Source organism: Agelaius phoeniceus, assembly GCF_051311805.1.
Source record: "Agelaius phoeniceus isolate bAgePho1 chromosome W unlocalized genomic scaffold, bAgePho1.hap1 SUPER_W_unloc_2, whole genome shotgun sequence".
Lineage (NCBI taxonomy): Eukaryota > Metazoa > Chordata > Aves > Passeriformes > Icteridae > Agelaius > Agelaius phoeniceus.
Genome location: NW_027509867.1, coordinates 9,790,434 through 9,813,078, shown reverse-complemented (window position 1 = coordinate 9,813,078; position 22,645 = coordinate 9,790,434). Strand labels below are relative to the sequence as shown.

Below are 22,645 nucleotides of genomic sequence, written 5' to 3'. Positions count from 1 at the left end.
GGACTGAGACTGAGACCCTTCAAATTCTAACCCAGGGGTGCTGGCCTGACTGGAGCGGGATGTCTGCCATGGGAAGCGGGATGTTTCCCATAGGAACCAGTCCTGAAACAACGGGCCCCGCTCACTGCTGGCACCGGTTTGTGCTTGAATAATGGCCCAGTCAAGTTTCTCATTTATAACAGTCCCAAAGGGATCTGGGCTGATCTGGATCCAATGGCTGCAGTAGGTGTGCCATTCCTAAATCCAGTTTGGGAGAGCCACGGCCGTGTTGCTGTGTGAGCTCTGAGGTATCTGATGGTGGGAGATGCTCAGGTTTGTCCTGTTTGAATCCCCAGCTCCTGCCGAGCCGCTGTCAAACAGCGCCAGGGGATGCTCCTGGCACTGCCCCTGGCCTGGCTCAGGGCTCAGCTTCCCTCCATCAATCCCACTTCAGAGCTTCACTCTGGGGGGAAGGTGTTGGTGGGTCAGGAGCAGCACAATCCAGAGAATTGGAGGATGGCTTTATGTTGGTAATTCTGGGAATGGGTTTCTCTGGCAGGATGCTGGACACCAGGGATTTCTGCCCTCCTTTCTCAGGAGAGTTTGGGTTTCTCGTGTCAGTGCTGTTCCACAGCTCCCACCATCCCTACTCCTTTCACTGACACTTCCCCAGCTTCCCAGTGTCCTTTCTGAGGGGAAGAAAGGAACATCCATGGTGGCTCCCCTTGGCTGCCTGGGGCTCCAGCTGCTCCTGGAGCTGCAGCGTGTCCGGCACAGCCGCTCTCAGTGGGGCTGGGCCTTGGTTCAGGCCCCACAGTCCCTGTCAGTGCCCACTCCCCACTGGGCTCACGCTCTGGCCGTGTGGGGCTGCTGAAGGCTCAGCGGCTCTGGCTGAGCACTCCCAGCTCTGCAGCTCCTGACTCATCCCAGGGATGGGGTCCCGCAGCCCCGGTCGGGGCCGTGTTGCCAACGGGGCCCTGCTTTGGGGTGGCCATGGGTACCTGCTGCTCCTCCACCCTCAGCAGCCCCACAGCAGAAGGGTCCTCTGGGAGCCCAGGCAAGGGATCCAGCTGTGCCATTCCCTCTGTGTCCACAGCAGCTCTCCCCAAAGTCCTTTGGGCTCCCTGAAATCCTGTCTCCTGAGGTGATCCATGCCAGGGAGTCCCAGGGCCTCTGGGCCAGTCCCAGGGGGTGTTTTTGCCATTCCCAGTCCTGGTCACTTCAGCTGCTGATGTGCTCAGGCCTGAGTGGCAGCCCTCAGCCAGAGCTGGCTTACAGGACAAACCCTGGGCATTATGTGACTAACACCATCAGTTTTAGTTAGCTAAAAATAGATGACCAAGGTGCTTCTACAGCTGTTTAACACCAAGCCAGCTGCTTTGGAGACTTTCACATAATCTTGTGTAGTTACCTGCAAGAAATGTATCACTCTGAGAAATTTTCCCAACTGACATGAATAGAGGCTTGTAGGATATTTTAGGGGAAACCCTCCAAGCCAGGGACTGGGCTCTGGCGAAGCCCTGGGTCCTCCTGGTCAGCAAAAGTGCCAGGAGACCCAGGAGTTCATGGGCTAAAAATATAATCCAGTTCATTTGACTTGCTGATTTGGGCCTAAAAACCTGGACCCACTTATGGAGCAAATTCGGAGACCTCACCTACGGGTGGATGCACCACGTGGGATTTTCCCAAGTGCTTGCAAGAGTTCTCCAGGTCCTCGCTGTGAAATGGGGCTCCCCAGTGCCTGTGGACTCTGGATGATGGTAAAGTGTTTAGGCAATTGGGGATGTGTCTTTCTCAGTCCCTATCCTTTCTCTCCTGTAATAATGATTAGGTGCATTACCTTGCTTCTTTTTGCTTGTTGCTAAAGCCAAGCATGTAGTTGTATTGAATGTATAATTTTAATTTTGTGTTGCCTTAACCCTCACAGTAAAATAAGACCATTCTTCCCATTGGTTTCTGTGTTCTTTAAATCAGCCCTGTCAGCTGGCAGAACAGGTATCAGAACCTGATGAAAGCCAGGCTCTGCTGTGATCTAGCTGGGCCCATGGAATGCAGAGGGCCACTGTCAGTCCATGGAACCCATGGGAGCAAGGCTCAGATGGGAGAAAGGCGTGCACCAAGGAACCCCAGAGACCCTGATGGAGCCAGGGCTGCAGGGTGTCACACAGGGAGGGACCTCATGGCAGCAGGAGAGCACTGTGAGGCTGGGGAACAACGTGGCACCAAGGTTCCACTGGGACTTGACAGAACCCCATGGACGTGGATGGCCCCAAACGGGGCCCAGAGACACTTCCCAGACAAAGCCCAGGGAGGGGGATTTGCTTTATTCAGCGCCGGGTGTGCGGGGATATCTCCTCCTGACAGCACACAGCACACAGAGATTACAATGGATGGTTATACTCTATGCACATTCATGGTTTTCCTTAGAAAAGGTGTGGTTATGCAAACGATCTCTCAGCACTCATTACCATCATTAGCATGCGCCAGGCGCAGGCGCAGCGCGCACTGGTGCTGGCGCTGAGGAAGGCTCCGCGTCTTCCTCGGGGGTCTCCTGATGAAGGCTGGACGTCTTCATCGCCGTGCCCTTTGCACCTTTCTCCTCTAGGCATGCACAGTCTCTTGTTGGCAGTTTCAGCAATTTCCTCACTGGTTTTAGCAAGCTCTGCCCTTCATTTCTGCCAGTTTTGTTCCCTGTTTCTTGCCAACTTTCATCCTGTGTCTTGAGCTTGTGGCTGAATATTTGCAAGCTTCCATATTGGATGCAGTGTCTCTTATTCTTGCCCAGGTATGCCTGGGCACAGTGCTTTTAACCCTTTCACAGCCAAGGACTGGAGAGCCACTCGTGGACACTGGGAATTCCTGCAGGTGCACCCACCTTTGCAGACAATGAGGCTCCAACCTCACTGTGAGAGGGCCCAGCTTTTACACTGTTAAACAAACAAGCTGACACCACTGCTGGTGTGGGAACATCTGGTTTCATTCTCCTGAGTGGCTCCTCCCAAAGCCTGGCCAGGGCTCAAGGAGGAACCAAGGGAGGTGACTTTGATCCCACAGCCTCAAACAAAGCCAGATGGGATCTGGCCTGCTTTCTAAATACAGGAATGTAAATCCATATTTCACCAATGAACACATACAGAGATCATATTGCTAGTAATGATTCATTGATGAGTGGATACAAATATAACCTTTGGTTGGAAGGTTCATCTGGAGCTCAGCTTTGCCTCAGGGCCTGTTGTTCAGGCCTCAGTCAGGGCCTGGTGAGGCCTCAGTGCTTCAATCAGTGCTTTGACCTACAGATGAACTGCAACCTTCAGAACAATTGCAATAACACAGTTTAGATTTAGGTATTAGGCACAAAGTCATCAGCTCTTGTTCTTCAATTAAGTGCTGCTCAAGTTCATTACTCAGAGCTATAATTTGCATTCCTTTTAAAATATGCTTAATTAGTTGCTATTCTCTGTTCTTTATCAAATTCCCCTTTTTTCCTTGAGACTGTGTCTCTTTTTAGACAAGTCCCAGTACTCCATTTCCAGCACAAGGTGTCACATGGAATCATAACACACCAAGTGCTCACAATGCAATGATTGCAGTGACTGCCACAAATGCATTTCACAGCAGCCTCCAATTTGGGAGCCAATCCCACTATGAGGAATTTTCTTCTTTCTGCCTCTCTTCTCCTGATCTTTCTATTGAGGTGATTCCTGATTGTTGGACCTCAAACCCAGCACTGATAGACATTCCTGCAACATTCCTGTCCTGGCATAGCCCAGGATCCTCCCTGGCCAGCAAGCAGATAATCCAAGGCCGTGCAGTTCTGCAGAGCCCCATTTGTGTTTGTTGGAGCTCGCAGGATGTGCTGTTGGATATTTTAACAGCATCACTTCTTACTTCTTCTAATAATTGATTTAGTTCATTAATGTAAATTGGGTGCAGCCATGCACAGCCAGGGGTTTCCATTTCCCCAGTGGGCCATTGTTAAGGGCATGGAGCACATCTGGGAGATGGGTTCTCCATGGGCAAAGGTTCCCATCTCCTCATTTTTTCAGCTGCTCTTTTAACAACCCCTTCACCCATTCAACCAATCCTGCAGCTTGTGGTTTGTCTGGGATATGAATAACCCAGCAGTCTTAATCACTGCATTTCTCACAGTAATAGAAAAAGCACTCTGCATCACAGTATCAGCAAATCCTATAGAAATAGCCAATTTCATCCCTTCCTCCTTTATGCCTTGTATAGAGTTCACAAAGTTTACCACTGACATTTGGGTCTTGGGCAGTCCTTTTCTGTAGAGTATTTAGTGTCACAGTGAGCAGCTAAAGCTGACATATTAGTACTGTCGGCCTTATTTAATAGTATCAATTTTTAATTACATAGATAAAAATATAAATTATTGTGTTATATATAACTATTACGAATAATTTATTATTATTATTATTAATACTATCAATATAATTATATCACTAGCGCAAATGAACCTGAGCTCAAGAATGAAACCTTCTGTCACTCCATGTGGGAGTGACAACAACAATTTTTCCTTCTGTTGGTGCTGTTTCCAAAGTGTCATTAACAAAATTTACCCTCGTCTTCCCAAACCCACAAGTTCTTTTCCTTTTCCATGTGCAATTTTTGGATGTTTTGAAGCCATCCAGGGGTTCAGCCTCTTTTACCTGACTGCCCCACTGCTCCCACGGGGCTCCGACCTCAGCCCACTCCAGAGCCAGGGAACTCCAGGGAAGGGCTTCCCATCTGGGAATTTCTGATGGCACTGATTCCTCACATTGACACTGAACAAGTGACATTTTGTTGGGATCTGACCAGACTGGGCCAGTTTTTTTGTGCCAGTGGGCAGGGTCAGCACCAAAGGCACAGACTCCAACTGAAGGAATCAGTGTCATTTCCTGCAGCTCAAAGCAGCAAAGAATCACAACAGGAGCAGCTCAGCAATGCACCCAACCATCCCCACCAAAGATTGCCTGCAGTGATTGAGAAAGATCCAGCCCCAGTTACCCTCAGCCTTTACCATCGCCCAGACCCACACAGCAGCTGGGGAAGCTGTCACAGCCAAGGGCTGCAGAGCCACTCCTGGGCACTGGCAATTCCTGCAGGTGCCTCCAGCCCCAGGTGAGGCTCCAACCCCGCTGGGAGAGGGCCCAGCTCTGACAGTGCTGAATGAACAAACTGACAGCACTGCTAGTGTGGCAACATCTGGTTTCATCCTCCTCTTGGCTCCCTCCCAAAGCCTGGCCAGGGCCCCAGGAGGAACCAAGGGAGGTGACTTTGACCATTCAGCCCCAAACAAAGCCAGATGTCAGATTTCATGGCCTGGTCTGGCTTCTAAATACACAAAGGTCAACACATGTTTCACTAATGAGTGGCTACATCTATCACAGTGCTAATGACCATGCATTTTCATCAGGGAGCAGATACAAAGATAACCTTTGGCTGGAAGGTTCATCCAGAGGCCACCTTTGGCTCAGGGCCTGCTGTTCAGGCCTCACTCAGGGCTGCTGTCCAGGCCTTGGCACTTCAGGGACGTGCTTTAGTGCTGGGCTTGGCACTGCTGGCTGAGCGGCTGCACTGGGTGAGCTCAGAGGGCTTTTCCAACAGAAAGGATTCTGTGATTCCATGATTCTATCCACTGCATTCAGCTGGGTCCATGTTAGCAGCATTCCTTTGCTCAGAAAGTCTCCTCTTGCCCAGCTCCTGTGGCCTGAGGCTTCAGCTCCTTCAGCTCCTGGTGCTGAGCTGCTCATGCTGAACGAGACGACTCGGAGAGAAGAGCACAGTCCATGCAATTCCTTCTGAGACACGCAGAGGGGAGGCTGTGCAAACAGGAGCATTGTTTGCTGTGGCCTCCTCTCTGCCCTTCACGCCTTTCAGCGCTTGGAACCAGCCAAGAGCTTTCTCCAAGAGTGCAATGGAGCAGCTGTTCCTGCTCCTGGCTCTGGCTCTCTCCAGTCTCTGCCCTTGCCTGCTTCTGTCCCTCGTGCTGTGCCCTCTGTTCCCCCAGGGCTGGCTGGCTGCTGCCCAGGACTGTGGCACTGGCACAGATCCAGTGCTCCAGAGCCTCCTTTCTGTGCCCTTGCAGCTGCCTGGGCACAGCAGCCTTTTCCATCTGGCAGCTCCCCATGGACAGGGAGTGCCCAGCTCCGTTCCTTGCACAGCCTCCAGGAGCCCAGGGCTGCCATCTCAAGTCCCTGCTGGCACTGGGGGCTCCCAGGTGCCTCAGGCTGCTGTGACACCGCTGCACACGGGAGGGAACAGGGGCAGGGGCTGTGCTGAAAGTCAGCTCCATCTGCTGCTGCTGCTGCTGCTGCTGCTGCTGCTGTGGGGTCATTTGTGCAGCCCTGGCCCAGAGTCAGGGATCACATCCTGCCAGTCTCTTCCAGCCCTGGCTGCTCAGAGTTTGGGCCTTGGAGCCTCAGGTGGGCAAAGGCAGCTGCTGCTGGTCCCTCTGTGTGCCCGTGTTCAGCAGTGCTGCTCCATCAGTCTGTGCCCAGCAACGGGGAAAAGCCTCAGCCCTGCAGGGCCAGGAGCTGCCGGGCTCTGCCTGAGCAGCTCAGCCAGCAGGAAGGGAGCTGCTCCACACGGGAACCAGGAGCAAAGGACATTCCTTTGATAGGACATGTTTTCTATTTAAAAGAAAAAAAAGGAAAAAGGGAAAAAATAGGTAAATTGTAAAAGATAAGAATAAAATCCAAGTGTTAGTGAAAAAACATAACATAATGTTAGTGAAAAAAACAAATCATAAATGCAAAGTTACATTCTTTGCATTAAGAAGTAAATGATCTTTTTAAAAAGAGAACTGAGTTATTTACATTGTAAATGTGCTGATGCCATGGATCCATCTTACTGACCTCAGCAGCCTTTTAAAAGATTTTGGGCTTTGTTTCCAACATTGCCATTTGAAATTGTGGTCGAAGCAAGAGGAAATTGCTTTGTGCCCTTCCAGCTCCAAGCAGGACTGGGAATGGAAACTCTGTCAAAGCCCAAATCCTTTAGAAGATGCCCTTCCTTCTCATCCTGTGAATGAGCTGCACATTCCCTTTGAAACTGTCAGGGGTTTCTTAAAGACACAAAGTCCCACTTAGGGCTTTTTGCTCTGGTTTGGCAATGCAGAAGGGCAAGTCTCCATCCACCAGCTCCAGACTGCACTGCCTCAGGAGCACGGCCCACTCGCCAGCTTTGGCCCACTCGTGGCACTGCTAGAGGAGGAAGAAAGTGCAACTGCACAATTCCAGCCAATCAAGAAGGAAGAATGGGACAGACAAACAGCCTGTGCAGATCCAGGCGTTCAGCTGGGACTGTGGAGAGTTTGGGTCCTTGCCAATTGGATGTGTGTCCCCAGCTGCAATCTCTGGGCCTGCAGCAGAGTCTCACTCACCTGCCAAAGCAGAAAGCTCAGGCGCTGTGCTCGCAAGGGGCTCGTCTGATGCAGAGCTGTCAGAGCAATGTGAGGGCAGAGCCAGCCCAGCTGGGCCCAGGGCTGAGCCCAGCAGAGCCCTGGCAGAGCCCAGAGCAGCCTCAGCAGCCGCAGAGCCCGGCTGCAAGGAGAGAAAGCAGAAACCGCCCGTCAGCTGAGGGCTCCTGTGCCCTTGTGCCAAGGCCTGCGGGGCCCAGGCCGTGCTGGCTGTGCCCAGAGCTGTGCCCAGAGCTGCCCATCCCTGCTGCCTTTGGCAGCAGAGCAGGAGGGCAGGACATGTGCCCAGCCTGCAGCCAGCCACGGCACATCCAGCCCTCAGCAGCTGCCCAGAGCCAAAAAGCAGCTGGGCAGCGACCGAAGAATTCATTGCATCTGCCCCAGCAAAGGGGGAACCTTTGGTGCCCAGCCAGGCCGTGCCAGGCCCAGATCTGGGAGCATCCCCCTGCCTGTGGACTCACCTGCAAATTGGGCCTGGAGCCTGGCTTTGAAGAAGGTGCCAGAATCCAAGTCCATCATCTTCAGCTGGCCAGGCCGAGGAAGAGATTGTCACCCTTGAGGTTGTCCTTGGTGTCTCCAGCAGCAGCCCCACCTGGTACAGCTTCTCCAGGGGCTCCTTCTCCTTCCCTGGGGCCAGACCAGGCTATCAGGGCTCTGCCCAGGGCCCCAGCCATCCATGAACCAGACAAACCAAACCAGGGGGGATGGTGGCCACCAGTGCTTGCCTCACCAGGTCTCCAGCTCAGCTCCAGCCCAAGAGCTGCGTGTTCCCTTCTGCTGACCCCTGCTCAGAGCTACAGGCAGCACAAAACCAGCCTGGTTTGCTTTGCCACTGAGTGCCAAGAGATGTGTGGAGCTGGTACCTGCCAGGCCCCTGGATCCAACTGTGCATGTGGATCTCTCCCATCTTCTAGGGCAGAGGAACACCCTGCACCCAAGGATGGCAGAAAAGCTCTTCTAAGGACGGCCTGTCTGAGGGTTGCATGGACAAACTCCTCTTAATGATATCCTGGCACTCTGGGGAGAGAAACCAGAAATCACCAGTCAGTTGGAGAAGTTGCCCCCCTGTTCCCGTGCCCAGGCCATGCTGGGTGTGCCCAGAGCTGGGCCTAAACTTCCCCATGGATGCTCTGTTTGGAGGAGAGCAGGAGAGCAGGACCTGTGCCACCTCCTCAGCAGCTGCCAGAGCGGGATGCTCACGAGCCCGCTGCTGTCTCCCAGCACTGGGATTCCCCCCGTGCCCAGAGATGAGGATCCACCTTGAGAGAGCCATCGTGGGAACAAGATCCGCCCCCGGATGATCTCCTGGCCCCTCCTGAACGGGTGCTTGCCCATGACCAGGTGGCACAGCAGGAGGCCCAGGGACCAGATCGTCGCTGCCTCGCCGTGGTAGCGTTGGTGCTGGATCCACTCTGGTGGGCTGTAGGACAGGGTTCCTGTGGAACACAGACACAGCTCAGCAGGGGGATGCTGCTGCTCCCAGAGCCCGGCCCCAGCATCCCTGGCCATGTGGGGGCTGCCCCACAGGCACACGGGGTGAGCGCTGCCCTCTCACCAGCACCTGGGACTTGTGTACAAACTCGGGACTGGAAAAGAAGCCACAGGTGCTGGAAGAGGGCAGCAGAAACCCTGGGAAGGCCCAACCATGACACACAAAGGAGAAACCCACCCAGTGGTGGAGAAAACCCACTCTCCTCCCCATCTGCATGGCCCCCAGAAATGTTAATAAGCCAAGGCAAACAAGGGGAGCGGAGCAGTCCAAGCCCTTCCTCGCCTGCACACCAAACCATCCAGGGCACGGGGTCAGACCCCCCTCTCTGCTACCCCCATGGGGGTTTGTGTCGGGCTGGCTGCCCCAGCTCCAGCCCCAGCCCAGGCCACAGTGGGTGCTGAAGGCTGTCGGCAGGGCCGGCAGCTGGCCCCCCTCACACCCCACCCAAATCAACTCGGCTCCAGCATCAATCCCATCCCGGCTGCCATAGGGGGAAGCCCCGGTGCTGCACCCAGGCTGGGCCATGAGATGCCCAGGAGCATCCCCTGGAGGGCTCACCTGCAAACTGGGTGTAGGCTGTGTCTTGGAGGAAGGCGCCACAGCCAAAGTCGATGAGTTTCAGCTGCCCGCTGGCCAGGTCGAGCAGGATGTTCTCGGGCTTGATGTCCCTGTGCAGGACCCCGCAGGCGGTGCAGTGCCGCACGGCCTCCAGCACCTGGCAGAACAGCGCCCGCGCCTCCTCCTCCGGCAGGAACCCCCGCTCCGCCAGGAAACGCGAGAGCTCCTGGCACCGCTCCGGACGCTCCAGCACCAGCAGGAAGCTGTCGGGGAGCTCGAGCCACTCCAGGAGCTGAATGACAGCGGCACAGCCACGGGACACCTTGGCCAGCAGCACGATCTCCAGCGACGCGCTGCTGCCGTCGGGCTGCGGGAGGAGCGCGGTGCCGTCAGTGGGGCTGAGGCCGTGCCGGGGCTCTGGGAGCCCTCAGCCAGCCCGGGATGCTCTGCACGCCCCGCTCAGCCCACGCCCGCTCTCCCCGCAGGGCTCCGGCGGCTCCCACCCTGCCGGGCCCCGGCTCCTCGCCGCCCGGCCCGGCCCGGCTGCTGCCGCTGGCTCCGCTCACTCACCAGCTCGCCCCAGTGCCGGATGCGATCCCGCGGCACGCGTTTGATGGCCACCTGCGAGCGAGGGAGAGCAGCGGGCTGAGCTCGGCGCCCTGCCCGCCGCGCTCCGACCTTCTCCTCCTTGTCCACCTTCTCCTCCTCCTCCTCCTCCTCCCCCTCCGCCCGCCGCCGGCCCCGCCGCTCACCGGGGCGCCGTCCGAGAGCCGCGTGGCCGCGAAGACGCTGCCGAAGCCGCCGCGCCCCAGCAGCGAACCCACTCGGTACCGCTCCTGCAGGGCCTCGTGCGCCTTCCCTGCGGGCGAGACGCGGCTGTCAGCGCTCGGCCCGTGGCCAGCAACGGCCCCCGGGCGCCCCCCGAGCGGCCCGGGCCGGGCATCCCCACCCGCCCCGGGCCCCGGCGGCCGCGCTGCCGAGCGGCGGAGCTCGGACCGGGGAAGCCGCAGCGGAGGCGGCGGGAGCGGCCGCGCCGCCTGTGTCCTCCGCGGGCCCCGAGAGGAGCCGGGGCCGGGGACGGGGCCGGGGCCGGGGCCGAGGCCGGGATCGGGACGGGACTTCACGTCGGGTCCGGGGCCGGGCTCGGGCCAGGCGGAGCCGAAGGGCGGCGATGCCGCCCCCGCACCAGGCACTGACGCCCGCCCAGCAGCGCCACCGCCAGTACGGCCAGAGCCGGGCGGAGGCGAGAGCGCGGCGGGACGGCCGGGGCCGGGCACGGGGCAGCCCCGCCCGGGGCCGGGGGCGGGCCGGGGGCATGGCCCGGCCCGGCAGGGGAGAGGGAGGCGGGGAGAGGAGAGGGACGCCGGGCAAGGGACCCTGAGAGAAGGGTCCCCGACCGAGGGAAAGGGAGAGAAAGAGAAACAAAAACAGAAAGAAAAAGAGAAGGAATGTTGAAGCGTCTCTGCTTTTGCTGCCGCTGCTGCTGCCGCCGCTGCCGCCGCTGCAACTGAAGCACCGGGGCCGTTCGTCCCCGTGTCCGTTCCCCGCTCGCCCCACGAGCCCCACGTTCGAGCCCCGCGCGCCCCGGGCACAGCCCCTGAGTCTGTCCAAACACGGGAACTTTGCAGCGGTGAGCCCAGATGCAGAGCCCTGACTCCTGCACACTGGCACAGCAATCCCCTCGCTTGCTGCTCTGCATTGTCCTGGCTGAGGGTCAAACACTGTCGGGCCACCTTCCCTTGCTGTAGGATTCCTACCTGACCCCAGCACTGCACTTACATCTCCAATGTTGCCTTCCAGTAAAACCAGGGGAAGGAAAACTGTGTGTGGCTCATGGTATTTTCGAGTGTCTAAAAATCACTAAGTCACCGATCTTAGAGGTGCGGTGCATCTGGAATTCCTGGGATGGAGAAGTAGTGCAACATGGAAAAGGGGAGCATAGAAATAAATAGAGGAAAACATCTTGGATTGTTTCTTTCATTTTCATTTCACTTCTGGAAGGCTGTTTCAGTTTTCCAGGAATCTTCTCCTGTCCCTCTTCCCAAGAATGTCTCATGGAGAACAAGGTCAAGCTTCTGTCACAAGATTTGCCAGCAGGAAATTATGCCACTGGTGAAATTTTCATGATGACTGTTTGTGCTGGCTTAGGGCAAATTTGGGGAGGAAACCTCCAAAAGGGATCTGTCTAGAAAGCAAGTTCAAGCAGCCCCTCCCCCTACTAGTTCAGGAAAAGACTTCCCTCGAGAAAAGTGAAAAAAACCCAGTTTATTTAACAAGTAAACTATTCACAAGCATGAAAAATGAATAATATTAAATAAAACCTCTGACAGTGCTGAAGAGATGGCAAATTCAGAAAGTCCTTTTTGTGGGTTGTAGTTGGCTCACTCAGTCTCTTCTAAGTCCCTCTGGGGCTGGAATGCAGCATCCCAGTGCTCAGTGGGCCACAGGTGTGAGCTGCCGGTGTTTTTCTGGGTTTTCAGTCCAGAGCAGGTTTAAACAGTTCCAAGAAAAAGGAAAGTCACAGTCCCAGGAACTTCTCTGCCTAAGCTAGCTAAAACCAAATTGCTGGACCTGGGCTGTGAAGGCATCGGGAAATTTCCAAATCTGGGCACTGGCGGTCCCAGCAAACACCAGATCTGGATGGTGCTGGAGCCAGAACCTGGTAAATGTCCCAATTTTGGCTTTCTGTGCCAGAAAATCACTGGACTTGGGCTCTGCCAGCACCAGGAAGTTTTCAGATCTGGGCGCTGGCACTGCCAGCAAACACCAGATCTGGGTGGTGTCGTTGCCAGGGACAGAAATCTGCCAGATTTGGGCTCCGCTGGCACCGGGAAATTTCCAAATCTGGGCACTGGCACAGCAAACACAAGATGTGGGCAGTGCCAGAGCCAGTAGCAGAAAGTTGCCGGGTTTTGGATTTCTGTGCCAGTAAATTGCTGCTGCGCTTGGGCTGTGTCAGAATAGGGAAATTTCCAGATCTGGGCACTGGCAGTGCCAGCAAACACCAGTGAAACCTTCTGGCCCTCGTCCGGACCATTGGCCTGTGGTTTCCCTGAGAACCAGCTCTGGCCACTTTACAGACAGAGACTGCTTTCATCTGGTGCTCTGGAAACAGAACTTTGATGAAGGCAAACACAACAAACAGGACGGCGTGCACCGTACAGAGAGTGAAGCAGAAAAAAGCCTGGGTCCAGGGTCTAGCAGGGATATTTATCCATTTATTTATGGGGAGGGGTTAAGGTGGGATCTGAGGAAAGGATCCAAGAGGAAGGAAGGATTAAGAATATTACAATTTTTGCAGTAAAAAGTAACCAATGGTAGCAAAGAGAACTCAGAACTTTCTAGTAACAATCTGCATAACTGAACAAGAGAATTATGGGCGGGAGCTCCTGCTGACCCTGACTAAAGAGGGTTTTCCCACGGCCTTAAGCTGAGGTCTCCTGTGGTAGGCCAGGGACAGGCGTTCGGAAGATTTCGGGCTGTAATGGAAAATTACAGGAATCCTTCTACCCCCCTCCCCATAGATAAGGATCACCCTTGGAATGTAGCCAGACGTGTAGCCCCCCTAACCTATGCATGCCAGTAACTTTCCACTCCACACTAACCCTAGAAAGTATAGCCAAACCCCTGTCTGACGTAGAGAGACCCCTTAGTCCATAAATACCCTTGAGACCCCCCAATAAACGCCTTTAACCGTCCACCACATTGGTGTCAGCGTCCGTTATTGGCCACAAGGGATCCCACGAAGGAGATCGAAGTGCTGGACTCTGAAACCAGGTCGCCGTGGCCTTCACAAGAAGGCAACAGTCTCCCTCTTCTTTTAAACCAATCCCAACACACCAGATCTGGGCAGTGCTGGGTTTTGGCTTTCTTTGCCAGACAATTGCTGCATTTGGGTTGTGGTGGCACAGGGAAATTGCCAGATCTGGGCACTGGCGGTGCCAGCTAACCGCAGATCTGGGTGGTGCCGGTGCTATCACCAGAAAATTGCTGGGTTTTGTCTTTCTGTGCCAGCAAATTGGTGGACTTGGGCTGTGCTGCCACTGGGAAACTGCTGGATCTGACCACTGGCAGTGCCAGCAAACACCAGATCTGGATGGGGCCAGCACCAGGTATTTGCAAGGTTTTGGCTTTCTTTGCCAGAAAATTACTCGACTGGGGCTGTGCCGGCACCGGGCAATTCCCGCATCTGGGCACTGGTGGTGCCAGCAAACACCGGCTCCTGGCATTGCCAATGACGATAGCAGGGAATTGCCAGATTTTGGCTTTCTTTGCCAGAAAATTGTTGGACTTGGCTCTGCCAGAACAGGGAATATCCAGATCTGAGCACTGGCAGTGGCAGCAAACACCAGGTCTGGGCACCTGTATTGGCATCAGGAAATTGCCGGATTTTGGCTTTCTGTGCCAGCAAATTGCTGGACTTGGGCTGTGTCAGCCCTGGGAATTTCCGTATCTGGGCACTTGCTCAGCAAACACCAGATCTGGGTGGTGCATTGTAGTGTGTTTTTATACTTTGTAATAGTTTTGTAAGAGTTTTGGGTTTGAATCCCCGTATTTTTCCCAAATGGTTCATCCCAGATGGTACCCCCTTCCCTTTACCTGTGTACTCCCTTTCCCTTGCTGAGATCATCCCCAAACCCCCACCCTGGCTCTCTGTCAATCACTCAGCATCCCATCCCTCCATCCAGAAGCTTCGGTCCAGGATGTCGAGTGATCAGCCAGAGGCCAGGGGTCAGCCCCCCAAGCCTTGCCCCATACGCTGTCCTAAATGTCCATCCCCCAGTACCCATCCCTTAGGGTCACTTCTTGGTTAGTAAAATGTTATCTACTTTGGGTTTCCACCTCCCTTAAAATGTAACCTTGGCACATCTCCCGGGGCTCTTGGCAGGAGGCCCCTGAGGTGTAGGGGCTCCTTTGGGACTCCTAGAATAAAACCTTGGATTAACCCCTGCTAAGAGCCGGCCCTTTCTCTTCTACCGATGTCTCTGGTGTCTCTTGTGCTGCACAGGCGCCCAGCCCAGGTGCCCTCAGTACCCTCAGGGCACAGAGAGTGTCTCCCCGCTGTCGGCTGTGTCGGGGCTGCCCCCGGTGTCTGCCGACTCGGGACTGGCCCAGGGTTCCTGAGAGGCTCCCAGATGGACAGAGACAGCACCCATATAGGTAAACTGAATCGCCCTGGGATTTTGGAGGTAATTACAAATGGGCCTGAAGGTGAGAATTTTGGTGTCACAGATGAAGAACAAGAACCAGTGACACGGGCTGAAGAAGCTCCTCCATATAACCAACTGCCCCCAGAGGAAACACGCTCTGCTCTTTTCACTGACGGTTCCTGTCGCATCGTAGGGATGAACCGGAAGTGGAAAGCAGCCGTATGGAGCCCCACACGACAGGTCACAGAGGCCACTGAAGGAGAAGGTGGATCAAGCCAACTTGCAGAACTCAAAGCCATTCAGCTGGCCCTGGACATTGTAGAAAGAGAGAAGTGGCCAAAGCTCTACCTCTACACTGATTCATGGATGGTAGCCAATGCTCTGTGGGGATGGCTAGAGAGGTGGAATGAGTCCAACTGGCAGCGTAGAGGAAAACCAATTTGGGCTGCTGAAGAGTGGAAAGACATTGCTACCAGGGTAGGGAGGCTACCTGTGAAGGTCCACCATGTAGATGCTCATGTCCCCAAGAGTTGGGCTAATGAGGAACACCAAAACAACAAACAGGTAGATCAGGTAGCAAAAGTAGAGGTGTCGAAGATAGACTTAGATTGGCAACAGAAGGGGGAGTTGTTCCTAGCTCGATGGGCCCATGATGCCTCAGGCCATCAGGGCAGAGATGCCACCTATAAGTGGGCATGAGACCGAGGGGTGGATTTAACCATGGACAGTATTTCTCAGGTTATCCATGACTGTGAGACGTGTGCTGCCATCAAGCAGGCCAAGCGAGTGAAGCCCCTATGGTATGGTGGGCAGGGGTCCAAGTACAAGTATGGGGAGGCCTGGCAGATTGACTCCATCCCACTGCCCCAGACACGCCAGGGCAAGCGCTACGTGCTGACCATGGTGGAAGCCACCACTGGATGGTTGGAAACCTACCCTGTGTCTCATGCTACTGCCCAGAACACCATCCTGGGCCTTGAAAAGCAGGTCCTGTGGAGACATGGCACCCCTGAGAGGATTGAGTCAGACAATGGGACTCATTTCAAGAACAGCCTTATCAACACCTGGGCTAGGGAACATGGCATTGAGTGGGTGTACCATATCCCCTACCATGCACCAGCTGCAGGCAAAGTGGAGAGGTACAATGGACTACTAAAAACCCAGCTGAAAGCTTTGGGTGGGGGATCTTTCAAAAATTGGGAGCAGCATTTAGCAAAGGCCACCTGGTTAGTTAACACCTGGGGTTCCACCAACCGAGCAGGTCTTGCCCAGTCTGAGTCCCTGAATATAACAGATGGAGATAAAGTCCCAGTGGTGCATGTCGGAGGTTTGTTAGGGAAGAATGTGTGGATCAATTCTGCCTCGAGTACAGACAAACCCATTTGTGGGGTTGTCTTTGCTCAGGGACCAGGTTGCACATGGTGGATAATGCAAAGAGATGGAACAACACCATGTGTACCTCAGGGAGATCTGATTGTGGGGTGAGAATGATATGCAAATATCACTATTTGTTGGATGTTACTGCCATTGTCTGTACATTACACCATACAGACATGAGACAGAAGGAAATGTGTAAGTGCTGAAGGTCTGGGCAAGTGGAAGATGGAGAAGGAAATATGCAAGTGTCGAAGGTCTGAGCAAGTGAAAGATGGAGCTTTGAGTGAGTAAAGTGAAAGGGGGGAATCCTGCCACTCTGTAGTATAGGGCATGGATTCACTCGTCCAGTGTGGGGATGTGATGAGGGCATGATGGGTATTGCTTGTAAATTTTGGGGGAGCAGATGGAAATTTTGTGTGAATAAATGCATGATGTGTGGTAGTATGTTGATGATATGGGGAAAAGGGGTGGAATGTCCCAGGGTGACGTTATGATGCTTGTATCCCCATTCATGTGTTCTGTTAATGTTGGCTATTATGTTCTGTACCTTTAAGACCGGCTCTGAAGCGGGAAAGTTTTGTTTTGGTTTTCTTATCAGCCTGGCGGGACACAGAGACTGCAGCTTTTGCTTTTGCTGCTTTTGCTTTTCGCTTTGCTCTCTCGCTCTTGCTTGCTTCGCTTCTGCTTGCTTTTGCTCATTAGCTAGTTTAGCCAAACTGTCCTACTTGCTTCCTGGACTGTTTCTCCTTTCCTTTTTCTGACCATTTTGAACCTGCTACGGACTGGGACCTGGGAAACACCAAGAGTCTGCACCTTGTGGCCTGCAGCAGCTGCCCCAGCGCTGGAGGGACTGAGAACAGAGCAACCACCCCCAAGAGAGAGTTTCTGAATTTGTCATTTTTTTCAGAGCGGTGTCATCTGGTATTGTTCATTTTGTGTGCTGGGGGTGCTGTGCCTGTTAAATAAACAGGTTCTTTCCACTCCTCTCCGAGGAATCCTTCCCGAACCAGTTGGGGGGAGGGGCTGTGTGGGTTTGCTTACTGGAGGAGCCCTAATTTGGAAATTCTCCTCCAAATTTGCCCTAAACCAGGACAGAGACCAAGAAGAAGAAGGAGAAAGACTGGACAACACCCAGATTTCTCCATCTTGCCTCCTGAACCCCCATTCTAAAAACTCCCAAAAATCTATTTTTCACCCCATGACTAACTATTATTCTACTTAGAATTTCGTGGCTTGCAGATCTTCATATAAAGGTTGGTAATTTTTTTTTCCATGGGTCAAAATCCAAGTTACAGGGGTCATGGGCTCTGTGCCAGCGTCTCTGAGCCCCCTGGGCAGGGGCTAGAGCCCTCCAGGGCAGCCAGAGGAATTTCCTGGGTTCTGACACTTACCAGTAACTCTGTGTGGGGATTTGCATCCCTTGTCAATAACCCAAAGGAAAACAATTTAAATGATGCCTTCACTTAGGCCAGGGATCTTGCCTCAAGTCCCTGAAGGTCTAAAGTTGAGGTTCTCCCTGAAAATTCCTCAGTGCTGGCTGGAGATCTGTGGATTCATTGAAGCTCTAGGCTGATCTTCTGGCTGGCTCTCCAATTTACTGGCACAAAATCTCCAAAATACTGGAACAAGACTCCTTAACACTAATTTGGTTTAAAGAGGCATAATTTATTCAGGCCTGAGGTCACACAAAGGATACTCCTAACCATTCGTGCACACATGATTTTACAAGTAAGCAATTTACATATTACAATTTACCCATTACCATCAAGCTCAGATTCAGTCCTTGTTTTGTCTATTCCTACATTCTTGAGCCGGATGTCCTTCTTCTTCTCTTCCAACTGTTCTTGCTGGGAAAAGCAGTTTTTGTGTGCCTTGTTTCTCTGCTGGAAGTTCACAGGCCCAGTAAAAACTAAATTAATTCCTTTGCTGTCACATAGCACGGAAGCCTCTCTCCAGCTTCCTTCCCTGAGCCCTCCTGCTCCTGCAGAACCACCCTGATAATGGATCTGCGTGTGTTGGACATGGTGGCTGTCACCTTGACGTGGCCAACACTCACCTGGACAGGCTCCTGGCAGGTGTCCAGGGTGATGTGGCAGCACGCAGTGGTCCCGTTGGTGGTGAAGGACGTTCTCATCTGGGACATGCGGTGGTAGGTGTCCTCCAACCTGCCCAGGTGAGCTTTGAGCAGGGACAGCTCCAGGCCCAGCTCCATGGCAAAGCGGTTGTAGTCCAGGGGGTTGGAGAAGAAGATGGCCACGGTGAAGGTGGGGGCCTCATAGACCAGGACTCCACAACAGCCACGGAACAGGGGGCTGGAGAACTGGCAGGTGTCAGAGGAGCCTGGGGGCACGCAGGGGCTGGGGGGGACGGAGCTGTGCCCGCTGTAGAAGTAGGTCCTGGGGAGGAGAAATGGGGGTGTGCCATCAGGGGAGGATGGTGAGACCACCAGTGTCACAGACATCTTTTATGAAAAATCCTTTTCTTGGGATTTTTCCTCCTGAGAAGCTGAGAGGCCTCAGGAACAAAATGTAAACATTGATTATCTGCTGCTGTGGAATGCAACAGGTGCATCTGTGATTGGTCTCATAGTGTTATTTCTTATTCATGGCCAATCACAGTCAGCTGGCTCAGACTCTCTGTCTGAGACACAAGCTTTTGTTATTCATTCTTTCTTTTTCTATTCTTAGCTAGCCTTCTGATGAAATATTTTCTTCTATTCTTTTAGTATAGTTTTAATATAATATATATCATAAAATAATAAATCAAGCCTTCTGAACCATGGAGTCAGATCCTCGTCTCTTCCCTCATGCTAAGACCCCTCTAAACATGGTCACACACCAGGAGATGCTGGTGGAGCAAGTGGTAGGTGGTAGAACCAGCAGGAGACAGTCTCAGCACCACTGGGAGGTGCTGGGAGCACTGGGAGGTGCTGGGGGCACTGCTGGGAGGTGCTGGGAGCACTGGGAGACAAGTAGGAGATTGACCAAGCCCTAGGAGATGCTCCCACCATGGGATGATGACCCCACCCTGTGGTGGTGTTCACAGGGGTCTCAGGATGAGGGAAGAAATGAGAATGTTGACTTTATGTTTTAGAAGGCTGATTTATTATTTTATGATATAGATTACATTTAAAGAAAATGATATATTAAAACTTACTAAACGAAGAGAAGATTTCATCAGAAAGCTAGCAAAGAATAGAAATTATAATAAAGAAAGCATAGAATGATAATAAAATCTGGTGACTGACCAGAGAGTTTGAGACAGCTAGACTGTGATTAATTATTAATTAAAAACAATTACATGGGACCAATCAAAGATGCACTTGTTGCATTCTACAGCAGCAAATAATCATTGTTTACATTTTGTTTTTGAAGTCTCTCAACTTCTCAAGAGAAAAAATCTTAAGGAAAAGATTTTTCATTAAATATGTCTGCGACACCACCCTGTCCTGGTTTGGAATGGGAGGAAAATTCAGGGAAGTGATGCAAAGCTTTTTGTGTAACTGACGGGCTGCTGAACCACTGAGAAGCTGGGAACAACTCTGTGAAACACACACATTAAAAACCAAAAACCCCAAAATCTCTCTCTTTCCAATCAACAAAATGCAGCAAACCCCAACCTCAACCCCCATCTCAACCAAACCAAGCCAAACAGTGTCACCGTGATATTTTATGGAAAATCCCTTCACCAGGATTTCTTCTCCTGGGAAGCTGGGAAGCTTCAGCTTCTCCCTGTTTTGCTGCTTTGGAATGTGATTTGGAGGATTGCTTACCCAGCATGGGAATTGTTTTAATTTAATCACCAATCCCAGTCCAGCTGTGTCAGGACTCTGGTCAGTCACAGGTTCTTATTGTTCATTCTTTTCCAGCCTTCTGATGTATCCTTTCTCTTTCTTTAGTGTAGTTTTAGTATATAATTTCTTTTAATATAATATTGAGGGAACCCAGGAAATTCCTCTGGCTGCCCTGGAGGGCTCCAGCCCCTGCCCGGGGGGCTCAGAGACCTTGGCACAGAGCCCAAGATCCCTGTGCCTTTGATTTAGCCCTTGGAAAAAACAATTTCCAACCTTTATAGGAAGAATTACAAGTCAAGAAAGTTTAAGTAGAATAATAGTTCATTTGTCATGGGGTGAAAAATAGATTTTTGAGATTTTTAGAATGGGGGCTTGAAGTCCAAAGATAGAAGAATTTAAGTGTGCCTTGTCCCTTTTCCTTCTTCATTCCTTCTTTCCTTCTTCCTCCATCTTTTAAGTGATGTTGGCATTTTTAGATTAGTTTAGAGTAAAAACCCACTGTCTAACATAGGTGATAAGTATTGAGAAGTTATTGTAAATAGTGTACACGTAGTTTTTAGTATAAAAAGATAACACCACCCCAAGGATGGGCAGGGTGCCTCAGCCCGACCTGCCAGACAGAGCTCAGCGAGGCAAAAAAAGAATTTTATAGATAAAAACACCATTAAACAACCTTAAGAACAAGAATAGAAGAGTTCTGACTCCTTCTTCAACTACAGGGCTGGGAAAAGAGACTTTCTAACACATCTCAGGGTCACTGTGACCAGCAGAGATTCTGAGATAATATAATATCATAAAATAATAAATCAGCCTTCTGAGGACATGGAGTCAAATTCAAATGTAATGTTAACCCTTTCAGTGCCTCAATCCTCCCTCAAATGAGAAAAAACCCCAAAATACAAACATGTAAAAGAACAGCATAAAGTCATCAAAGTCAGTGTAGAAGAAGTCCCAAATAAGAAAGAAAAAGAAATGCCTTGTTTTTTAGAGCTAAAATCCTCTAATAAGCAATAGAGAAAATGCTCTTTTTCCTTGTAGCACATAAAACTATAAAGAGATAAAAGTGTATCAAATTGATATCAAACAAAAGCCTCCATACTAAAATAAACAAATGTTTATGGAGCTAAAATCCTCTTATAAGCTATAGAGAAAAGACTCTTTTTCCTTATAGCCCATAAAACTATAAAGAGATGTGTTCAAATTAATATCAAACAAAAGCCTCCATACTAAAATAAACAAATGTTAAAATAGCTGTAATTCCATAAAAAGTTTAAACAGAAAAAAAGAGTAGTCATATGCTTCCAAAAAAAAGAAAAATCTCTATTCTCAAAAATAAAGGTAATTTTAAAAATAGACAATAAAGAGAATTTTTGCTTTTAAACAACTCATCTTTAAAACAATCATCATAAATCAATATAACCCATCAATAAACTATGAAAGTGCTTATAACAATAAGAAAAATTTCATCATAGCAAAATTCCACAAAGAACTGTTGTTCGTAACCAATTAAGAACCACAAAAAACCCTGTTTCCTTTCCTCTTATAAAAAAGTCTCCATAACCTTAAAAGAAAAGACTTCTCTCCCTCAGTAAACTAAAGAAAAACTATTTTAAAAGTCGTAAACTAACTAAAAATCTTAAGTGTAATTTCTTTACATTATCAGTGAGGAAGAAAAGTTGTGAGAAGCAAAGTGCTCTAAAAGGTTTGTTTTAATTCTTACTACTTTTTTGCTTCTAATTACTTCTAATAAAATTTGCTTTATACCCTCTTAAAGTTTTAAACCTACTTTATCTTTCTCCTAGTCCTATCTCACAACAAAAACTAAATGTATCAGTAATTAGCCAACACCAAACCTACCACATTCTTTAGTACATCAGCCAAAAAAACTTCCAATTAAAAAAATCCTTAATTAGCAAACCTAAACCACAACACACAATTAGCTTTTCCACCCAATTTCAAACTAAAACCACCACATACCCAGGGGTCCTCCCACGCCTTCCCCTCACCTGGGGTTCTCCAGGGTGACATTCCGGGTGCTGTTGGATATCTGGATCTCCACAGCCCTCTCCAGGAAATTCCACATCTCGGCACGCGATTGGCTGCTCCAGGGGGACAGAATCTACTCCTCCAGTCTGGGGTTTCCTCAGATCTGGGATCGTGACCTTGGAGACAGAATTTTCTCAGCTCTGGAGTCTCCTTGAATCCGTAATCTTCTCACTCCAAGGTCTCCTCCTCAGCTCCAGATTCTCTCTGTTCCAGAATCTTCTTCCTGAATCCAGGATCTTTTCCGCAGCTCTGGGGTCTCCTTGGATTCAGAATCTTCTCAGCTCTGGAATCTTGTTCCTGTCTCTGGGAAATTCTTGAATCTGGAATCTCTTCAGATCTGGAATCTCCTCAGATTCAGTGTCTCTTTGGATCCAGGGTCCCCTCAGCACTGAAATCTTCTCCTCAGCTCCGGGGTTTCCTCAGTCCCGGGCTCTCCTCAGCACTCCTTGGATTCAGGGAGATCCTGGATCCAGAATCTCCACCCCAGCCCCTGACCTTCCCTGTGGTCTCCCCCTCTGAGCACCTTCTGGGTCTCCGCTGGTGTTGGGAATGTCCTGGGGCAGGGAAATCCCTCCCCTGGCTGGAAAAATCCTAAATTACAACTTCCTGGTGATAAAATGGAACCAACTTCCTGGTGGTGAGTCTGGGGCAAAGTCCTCCAGGGCCTGGCACCTTCAGCTGGTGTAACTGGTTTAACTGGCTGAATTGTCTAATGTAACTTGTTTAATTGATTTCTCTAATTTAAGTAATTTAATCTAATCTATTTTACCAGATCTAACTCAGCTGGTTTAAATGTTTTAAATTATGTAAATGGTTCCACAATAAGTTTA

At 51.3% G+C, this 22,645-nt stretch overlaps 1 pseudogene; it reads right to left on the bottom strand.

Annotated features, from left to right (window-relative positions):
- Positions 1-2,306: 2,306 nt before the first annotated feature.
- On the bottom strand, positions 2,307-21,852 carry LOC143692719 (serine/threonine-protein kinase pim-1-like; annotated as a pseudogene).
- Positions 21,853-22,645: the final 793 nt, after the last annotated feature.